Genomic DNA, 10362 nt, shown 5'->3' on the forward strand with positions numbered 1-10362 from the left:
CTGAAAAGCTTGGGTTAGATGATTTCAGCTCTTCATAATCTGCCATGATGAGGGAGGAAGGACTCTTCCGATCTTCCAAAGACACATTTGATGGATGTCCTTCCTGTCTGTTTCCACTCTTTGAAGACATTTACAGAGCTGTGTTTCCACTCACGTCTCCATTTTCCCTCTGACAGAAGTCATTACCTACCTGTCTAGTCATCTAGCCCACGTGGAACAGGCTTAGAATTTTTTTACTCTCTGCAAACACCACTCTGCACAAAGAAAACGTGCCAGAAGGCAGAACTAAAGAAATAGTCTACAGGGAGATGGAAGGAACTGCTGGCAGCCCAAAGGTGTGAGCATTTGTTTTGGAAAAAAACAGAACTCTGGAACAAAGAGAAAGTGTTTACATTGCTCCTGATGGGGGGTGGGGAATGTCTTGGTGTCCCAGGGAACCTCAGATCTCACATGGGCATGAAAACTGTTGACTCCGCACTAGATGACCCGGGAAAGGTCCTTTCCAATTAGGATTTTGATAGTCTTTGTTGTGGGCTTCCCTGGTGGCTCAGTGGTAAAGAATCTGCCTGTAATGCAGGAGTCACAGTTTGATCCCCAGGTCTGGAAGATGCCCTAGAGGAGGTCATGGCAACCCATGGTCATGGCAACCCACTGCAGTATTCTTGCCTGGAGAATCCCATGGACAGAGGAACATGTGGGCTACAGTCCATGGGGTGGCAAAGAGTCAGACACGACTGAAGGGCCTTTGCACACACGTGTTCTTTGTTGTCTCTGTGAGTAACACAGGACAACAAAAACAAAACCAAAAAATGAAATCTAAGAACAAAAAGCCATTGCTAAACTTAAGGGAATCCCTGGGAGTTAAAAAAATTTTTTTCCCCTCTTGCACTTTCCCCCCCTTTCTCAGTTGGTTATGATGAGCAGGAAATCATTGTGTTCAGACAGCAACGTAGAACAACAGCCTGGAACACTTCCATTCTACTGAGTCAAAAAAAAAAAGTTGCCAGAGGAAGTAATTTTAGTCAGTACTTAGTCACACTTGAAAACAATGGAATCATTTAGGTTGGCTTTACATCACACATCTGCACCTGGTTAAGGCCAAGATGAAGCCCTTTCAATGGACAGATTTCGTTCCGTGTTTGAAGGGATTCCTCTTTGCCCCTGAATTATGGTAAAGTATACAAAATGATTCTTAACAGCTCCTGAAAGAAAAAGGTTTGCATACAAGCTCAGAAAGGCTTGGGAAGGAAAAAAAAAATGGAGTGGAAATTCTCAGTGGCAAGAAAGGGCAAGTCTGTACCGGTCAATCTTCCTCTCCTCCTGGAGAAGTGTAATGACTCTCTTCCTGCTTTACAGCCATACCTCAGTCTTCATTTCCTTTAGGGACAACTCTAGAAAGAGGACATATCTTAACCCTTACCACCCTGTAAAGAAACACTCATTCATTCATTCATCCAACCTCCTCCTCATACATCTGTATTCCAGGCCTGTTACGTACGTGGCTCAAGGCAGGCAGGGATGAGCAAAACACGATCTTCAACTCTCAGGGTTTTAGTCCAGATGAAAATCTAACTAGAAGACAAGAAAGAAAATTTTGTTTTAATACAATAAGTATCCTACTGTATGTCTGTTTGAAGTTGTGTGGGCTTATGTATGTAAGAGTAAAATATCACAGTGGCGGTCAAGGAAAGGAAAATTCTTGGTAGAGGTAACATGGGGCCTGGGTCTTGGAGTGTAAGTCATGTCAGAGGTAAAAAAAAGTCAGACATTAGTTAAAGTGGAGGAAATGGATTTTATTCTGTCACTAGTGATAGGAGGGCAAAGAGCTTCCTGTTTGCAGTGCTGACTGGGCATTTTATAGGGAGGATGAGGTAATAGGGAGGGGAGTGCACAGGGGCTCAACTACCCCTGGCGACAGGGAAAATTACAAAAAGCGTGTCAGAGGTTTGGTCAGTAAAATGTGATCAGGCCAGCTATGTCTGCTGCCAGGCAACCATTAGAGTTAGGAATCTATCCTCCTACAGAGACTGAGAGACACAGATCCTTTACTTCCTGACAATTACATTTCAAAGGAATGGCTTTCATGTCCTGAAGAAAGACTCTTGGGTTGTAGGATATATCTGGCTTTCCAGGTGGCACTAGTGGTAAAGAATCCACCTGCCAAGAAGGAGATATGAGAGATGTGGGTTTGAACCCTAGGTCAGGAAGATCCCTTGGAGGAGGAAATGGCAATCACTCCAATATTCTTGCCTGGAAAATTCCATAGACAGAGGAGCACGGTGGGCTACAGTCCATGGGGTTGCAAAGAGTCTGACACGACTGAGCAACTGAGCATATATGCACATGCGCGCGTGCGTGCACACACACACACACACACACAAAATCTCAAAAGGACAGAGGAAAATTTACAGCTGTCAGCTTTTCAAAGTAAATTCTCTAAGAAAGAGGTTAGAGGCCTATTGTCAGGTGTTGGCCAGAACAAATAGTAAATTCTTTGCACAGCCTTGAGCTTTTGCAGACAGAATCTCAAAAGGGAGCTGGGTTGTCCCAGGAATGTGCCCTCAGGCTCCCAGCATTTGTGCTAGAGTTGATCAAGTCTCTTAGTGTGGGGATTTGGATTGGGGTTTTGTGCCAAAGGCCTTTTGTAGTTCTCAGTGGGTGCCACTGGCAGGAGCAGAAGGGGCAGTCTAAACACAAGAAGTGAACATAAAGGCATGGAGAAGGGAGAAGGCATGTTCTCTTTGGGAATGGTGCAGTTTACTGGTTGGTATGTTGGGCGAGGCTGGGAGTAGATAAGCGTGGAAAGATGACCCAGAAAAATTGTCAACTAATGATATTAATAAAATTTAGACCCTCAAAAAACAAACAAACAAATGAACAAACAGATAATCTGGGATCTTCAGGGTCATGCCAAAGAATTTGGATTGAATCCTGAGGGCAATGGAAGGACCGTAAAGATTGGGATCAGAGGAGCAGGGTGGTCCTATTTGTGCTTTGGAAATAGGCTGGCCCCAGTGGAGGATGGTTTAGAGGTGTGGTGAGGGGTTAAAAAAGACTGAGACAGGGAAGGAAGTGTTGACTGGTGATTTCCTAGTGGAATAAAAGCCTGGAATGAAAGCAGGGAAGACAAAGTGAAGGAGATCAAATTGTCAAAAGGGAAGGCCAGGATAGGAAAGCCACAGGATGAGGAAATAGGATGGAGGAATTTGGGACAAAATTGAGGTCTGAACCCTGAGTGACCCTAAGGACATGGCAGATTTTGGGGACATGGCCATCCTGTGTTTGTTTCTTCCTTTTTCCTGTTTACCTGGCCCACTTCCTTCATAAAAGAGTTGGGAGGGAGGAAGCTCTCTGACTTGAATTTAGGAATCTTGTCTGTAATACTTCATGCAGAATTCTCTACATTGTTAGTTTTACAACATCGTAGGGAAATAATGAGTATTTTATTTACTTCCTGACTGTAATAGCCAAGGTAGAAAGAAATAAAATGCTCTGCTTTGAACATGAATCTGGGGTGAAATTGAATCAACCTAATTCCATTGGATAATAATTTATTTAAGTTCTATAATGTGCCAGCCTGTGCTACTTTGTTGTTGCTATTGTTGAGCTGCTCAGTAGTGTCTGACTCTTCCCTAGAACCCATGGACTCTAGCCCTCCAGGCTCCTCTGCCCATAGGATTTTCCAGGCAAGAATACTGGAGTGAGTTTCCATTTCCTTCTCCAGGGGATCTTCCCAACCCAGGGATTGAACCCGTGTTTTCTATATCTCCTGCAATGCAGGCAGATTCTTTACTGCTGAGCCACCAAGAACCCCCAAAAGATATTTTGGTGGCAACTAAATTAACAAGATCATTTCCTTCTCAGAAAAAATCATGAAAATTGTTTGGGTATAGAGGCATTTACACAACTGAGGAATGGTGGTATGCTAATTTACACTGGAATGAAAATTTAGAAGAAGGACTTAGTCACTTTCAATAAAGAAAGCAGTAAAGGCTTCATGGAAGAAAAGTCTTTATGGAAGATGCCAGGGGTAGAGAAGTGTGGGAAGAGAGAGGGGAAGTGTCCTGTAATTGTGTGGCCCACACTGTGAACTTTGCTCCCCATTTTCCACTCATTGACGTACACATTTTCTAAAGTTACTTCTAGTATTTTATGTAAGAAGTGCTGAAACGTGCTTTGCCCTCTTCTAAGGCAGCCTTAAGGTCGTTAAGGATGTACTGAGCACATGACTCTGCACCAGAATGGAAAGAGAGTTATCAGAAAGCATTTCTTCTAGAATTCCCTGGAGATCCAGTGGTTAAGACTCTGCTTTCATGGCTGAGTGCCTGGATTCAATCCCTGGTCAGGGAAATAAGATCCCATAAGCTGTGTGGCATGGTCAAAAAAAAAAAAAAAACCTAAAAAAAGAAAACTATTATACCATGAAACATATGACAGATACGTAACACATAGTATAATGTATAATGGTAAAATGAATCCCTATGACTTCATTCCAACTAAAGAAAACTAATACTATAATAGTAGCCCTGAAGATCCCCTGTGCTATGTTTTTTACCAGTCACATTTCCCTCTTTTTATTCTAACTCCACAGCATAATGTTTTTCTTGTTTTAAAATTTTGTATTGTTAGGTAGTTAGAATAGGAAAGAGGAGTCCAGAATGGTGGTGGCTAAAAGATAAGAAAGGGAAAAGCCCATAAAAATAGAACAAAGGAAAATCCGAGGACCGGAGTAAGGACCTCAGGTAGAACAAACAGCACTCCTGGCTAGCCCAATTTACATAGGGCAGGCCCAGGGAGAGGAGAAAAGAAAACAACAACAACAAAAAAACATATAAAAAGAGGAGCCAAAGGGCCAGGCGCTCTCTCTCTCTCTCTCTCCTCTTCACGTCTTTTTGGTCATCATGCTGTCATGCCTCGAGGATGTATTTTCCTTTATTTTCTAAATAAAACTGAGCTGTAACACAGAGCTGTGACACTGGTCTGTCCAAGGGCTGTAATGCTGGTCTGTCACTTCAAATTTTTGTTGTGACGAGACAAAACTGAGGAAATTATACACTCCCCTAACACAATGTTAATTATTATTTTATACCAATCAGATCAGTAAAAATCTAAAAGGCTGTTGATGTCAAGTATAAGAGATGACACAGCAAAATGGGTATTTATTTACAGTATTTCGGGAGTATAAACTTCTAAAATCACTTTGGAAAATAATTTAGCATCTGCTGGATCATGGAAAAAGCAAGAGAGTTCCAGAAAAACATATATTTCTGCTTTATTGACTATGCCAAAGCCTTTGACTGTGTGGATCACAATAAACTGTGGGAAATTCTGAAAGAGATGGGAATCCCAGACCACTTGACCTGCCTCTTGAGAAATCTGTACGCAGGTCAGGAAGCGACAGTTAGAACTGGACATGGAACAACAGACTGGTTCCAAATAGGAAAAGGAGTACGTCAAGCCTGTATATTGTCACCCTGCTTATTTAACTTACATGCAGAGTACATCATGAGAAGCTCTGGACTGGAAGAAGCACAAGCTGGAATCAAGATTGCAGGGAGAAATATCAATAAGCTCAGATGCAGATGACACCACCCTTATGGCAGAAAGTGAAGAGGAACTAAAAAGTCTTTTGATGAAAGTGAAAATGGAGAGTGAAAAAGTTGGCTTAAAGCTCAATATTCAGAAAACGAAGATCATGGCATCCGGTCCCATCACTTCATGGGAAATAGATGGGGAAACAGTGGAAACAGTGTCAGACTTTCTTTTTGGGGCTCCAAAATCACTGCAGATGGTGACTGCAGCCATGAAATTAAAAGACGCTTACTCCTTGGAAGGAAAGTTATGTCTAACCTAGATAGCATGTTCAAAAGCAGAGACATTACTTTCTCAACAAAGGTTCGTCTAGTCAAGGCTATGGTTTTTCCAGTGGTCATGTATGGATGTGAGAGTTGGACTGTGAAGAAGGCTGAGCACTGAAGAATTGATGCTTTTGAACTGTGGTGTTGAAGAAGACTCTTGAGAGTCCCTTGGACTGCAAGGAGATCCAACCAGTCCAGGCTGAAGGAGATCAGCCCTGGGATTTCTTTGGAAGGAATGATGCTAAAGCTGAAACTCCAGTACTTTGGCCACCTCATGTGAAGAGTTGACTCATTGGAAAAGACTCTGATGCTGGGAAGGATTGAGGGCAAGAGGAAAAGGGGACGACAGAGGATGAGATGGCTGGATGGCATCACCGACACGATGGACGTGAGTTTGAGTGAACTCCGGGAGTTGGTGATGGACAGGGAGGCCTGGCGTGCTGCAATTCATGGGGTCGCAAAGAGTCGGACACGACTGAGCGACTGAACTGAACTGACTGAATAAAGATAAAAATGTGTAAATCCCATGACTGACAATCCTGCTCTTGCCCATGTAACCCAAAGATATTTACAAAGATATATAGAACAGTACTGTTTGTAATGACAGAAAGCTGAAGATAGCAAATATCCATCCAAGGAGAATTGTTAAATAAAAGTAATATATTTCTACAACAGAAAAATCTATAACAGTAAAAATCAACTATCATTGAATAAGTCAGTATAGTCAATTCTCAGAAATAAAGTTAGAGAAAAAAAACACAACAAGACACAAAAAAGCATAAAAGAATAGATATAGCCATATCACATCATTTATACTGTTGAGTAGTGTGTAATTTCCTCAGTTCTGTCTTGTCACAACGAAAATTTGAAACAACGGACCAGCATTATAGCCCTCCATTGGGTCAGTGTTACAGCTCCCAGAGAGACCAGTGTCACAGCTCTTGGACAGATCAGTGTTACAGCTCCATGTTACAGCTCAGTTTTATTTAGAAAATAAAGGAAAGTACATCCTTGAGGCATGAGGGCATAACGTCCCAAAAGATGAGAAAAGAGAGAGACCCTGGCCCTTTGGCTTCTCTTTATATATGTGTGTGTGTATATATATATATATATATTTTTTTTTTTTTTTTTTTTTTCCTCCTCCCCCTGGGCCTGCCCTATGTAAATTGGGCTAGCCAGGAGTACTTTGTTCTACCTGAGGTCCTCATTCTGGTCCTCGGATCTTCCTTTGTTCTATTTTCACGGTCTTTTCCCTTGTCTTTTAGCCACCGCCTTTCTGGACTCCTTTTTCCTATTCTAACTACCTAACAATTGGTTTTCAAGGCGGCTCAGTGATAAAGAACTGCCTGCCAATGCAGGAGATATGGGTTTGATCCCTGGGTCAGCAAGATACCCTGGAGGAGGAAATGGCAACCCACTCCAGTATTGTTGCCTGGAAAATCCCATGGACAGAGCAGCCTGGCAGGTTACAGTCCATGGGGTCTCAAAGAGTTGGACAGGACTTAGTGACTAAGCAACAGCAAATGACTAACATAAATGTGCTTTCCTGTGTCAGTTGGCTATTTATATTTCCTTTTCTGTGGAATGCCTTTTATTGTGCCCATTTTTCTATTGAATTTTCTTTGTCTTAAGAATTCTTTGCATATTCTGGATAGTAGTCCTTTATTATTTTCATGTGTAGCAAATAGCTTTCCCAGCTTGAAGTTGTTATGTGTCTTCTAATTAACTATATTTCTTAATTGTAATAGGGTTTAAATGATTAATTCTTTTATTTACTGCTTTAATGTTTTTTGTTTAATAAACCTTTTTGTAATGCAAAGGTTTTTTAGTAGGTCTTAACATTTTATCTGCATGAAGTAGGCATGGATGTTATTTTTTTCCACATGAAAAACCAATTATCTCAGTATCTACCCTTGTCACAGTGATCTACCATATTATTCATGTCATAGATTAAGTTACCATAAATGGGTGGTTTTGTTTTAGGAGTTTCAACTGTGGTCCATTTAAGTTATATATGTCTTTTTCTTATACAAATAATATGTTGCTTTAGCTACTATTGCTTAGAAAATTTTATCTGCTAAAGAAAATTATCTTTCCTTGTTCTTTAAAAATTTCTTGGGTATTTGGCATTTGGTTTTCTGAGTAAATTTTAGAAGCAGCTTGCCAAAGTCCATAAAAATTCTGCTGGGACTTGGATTAGCATTCCATTAAATCTGTGAATCAATTTAGATTTTTATGATATTATTTTCCTATCTTTGAAGATGGTATATCTTTCTACTTATTTAGATCTACTTTAATGTCTTTCAGTAAAGTTTTATGATTTTCTTCATTTAGGTATTTTATATTTTAAAAAAGATATTCTAGGGTACTTTACATTTTTTTGGTCACTATGATATATGATTTATTAAAAAATGCATGTGCATGCTCAGTCACATCAGTCGTCTCCAACTCTTTCCAACTCCACAACTGTAAACTGCCAGGCTCCTCTGTCCATGGGATTCTCCAGGCAAGAATACTGGGGTGGGTTTCCATGCCCTTCTCCAGGGTATCTTCCCAATCCAGGGATGGAGCCTGGGTCTCCTGCCTTGCAGGTGGATTCTTTACTGCTGACCCACTGGGAAAAGTACATTATCAAAAATACATTATCTGACTTCTTGTGGCTATTGCACTGAAATAAAATGCAGTTTGGGTATATTAATGTTATATCTGGCAAAGTGTTATGTGTACATCATACTGATTTGACAACCAAATATATTAAGAAATGATCACCACAAAAATCTGGTAAGCATCTGCATCATACAAAATTATTAGTTACATGGACTATATTCTTTATGTTGTACTTTACATTACTGTGACTTATTTATTTTACAATTGGAAGTCTGTACCTTTTAATCCCCTTCATGTATTTCATCCAAAACCCACCAGTTTGCTCTAAGTCTGTTTAATGTTAATTATTTGTATATTATTTTGGATTTCAGTATATAGTTTTCTCTAGTTATATCATCTATGAGTAATGACATTTTGGCTCCTTACAGGCTATTTTTTTTATAACTCTTATTCATGTTTTTATTATAAGTGTACTGGTTAGAATTTTCAGTATAAAGTTGAGAAGATGTATTGATAGTGAGCATACTTTTTTATAATTTAAAATAACTACTTCTAATTTTTCAGTATTTGTGGTGATTTTTTCATAGATAGGCTTTACTTAAGGAAGCTTCTTTTTATTTCTAGTTTGCTAAGGGGCTGCTGTTTATTATGAATACTTTATTGTATTATGCTCTTTTCCTGCATCTATTGAGATACTATGATCGTAACACTTTTCTATTTTGTTCTGTGAAAGTGATGAATTACTTTAATGCATTTCTAATTCAACTACTCCTGTATTATTGGGATAAACTCATGTTATTTGAGATAGAACTGTATGATTGCCATTTTCTTTGTTCAACATTCCTTATGTGTCACTGATATTCCTTCCTGGTTTATTTTGTTTATGAAATAAGTCTTTTAGAATTTTTTTGTTATATTCTGTGTGTGTGTGTGTTAGTAGCTCAGTCATGTCCAACTCTTCGTGACCCCATGCATTTTAGCCCACCAGGCTCTTCTGTCCATGGAATTCTTCAGGCAAGAATACTGGAGTGGGCAGCCATTCCTTTCTCCAGAGGATGTTCCTGACCCAGGGACTGAACTCTGGTCTCCTGTGTTGCAGGCAGACTCTTTACCTTCTGATCCACCAGGGAAGCCCTGAACATTCTATTTTCTTAGGCTCCAAAATCACTGGACAGTGACTGCAGCCATGATATTAAAAGATGCTTGCTCCTTGGAAGGAAAGCCCTGATAAAACCTAGGCAGTGCATTAAAAAGCACAGACATCACTTTGCCAACAAAGGTCCATGTAGTCAAAGCTATGGTTTTTCTAGTAGTCATGTACGAATGTGAGAGTTGGACCATAAAGAAAGCTGAGTGCCAAAGAATTGATGCTTTCAAATTGTGGTGCTGGAGAAGAGTCCTGAGAGACCCTTGGATTGCAAGGAGCTCAAACCAGTCAATCCTAAAGGAAATCAACCCTGAATATTCATTGGAAGGACTATTGCTGAAGTACCAATACTTTGGTCAGCTGATGTGAAGAACTGATTCAATGGAAAAGATCTTGATGCTGGGAAAGATTGGAGGGAAAAGGAGAAGGAGGTAGAGGATAAGATGGTTAGATAGCACCACCAACTCAATGGACATGAATTTGAGAAAATACTGGGAGATATTGGAGGACAGAAGGGTCTGGCAGGCTGTAGTCCATGGTGTTGCAAAAAGAAAGGACTTAACAACTGAACAAAAACAGCAACAAACAGTCATCAAGACCTTTCAGCTTTTGTTCATTTTTAAATTGTCTTTGTTTTTCCTAGAAATGGAAATTACAGATAGAACTTTTTTTCTACTCCCTTCACATTATTAAAGTTGTCAGTATGATAGCACAGGACTGAGGGTCATGTCAGGACACAAGATCCAGCTT

This window comes from Bos javanicus, chromosome 1 (genome assembly GCF_032452875.1).
Source record: "Bos javanicus breed banteng chromosome 1, ARS-OSU_banteng_1.0, whole genome shotgun sequence".
In the NCBI taxonomy this organism is placed as follows: Eukaryota; Metazoa; Chordata; class Mammalia; order Artiodactyla; family Bovidae; genus Bos; species Bos javanicus.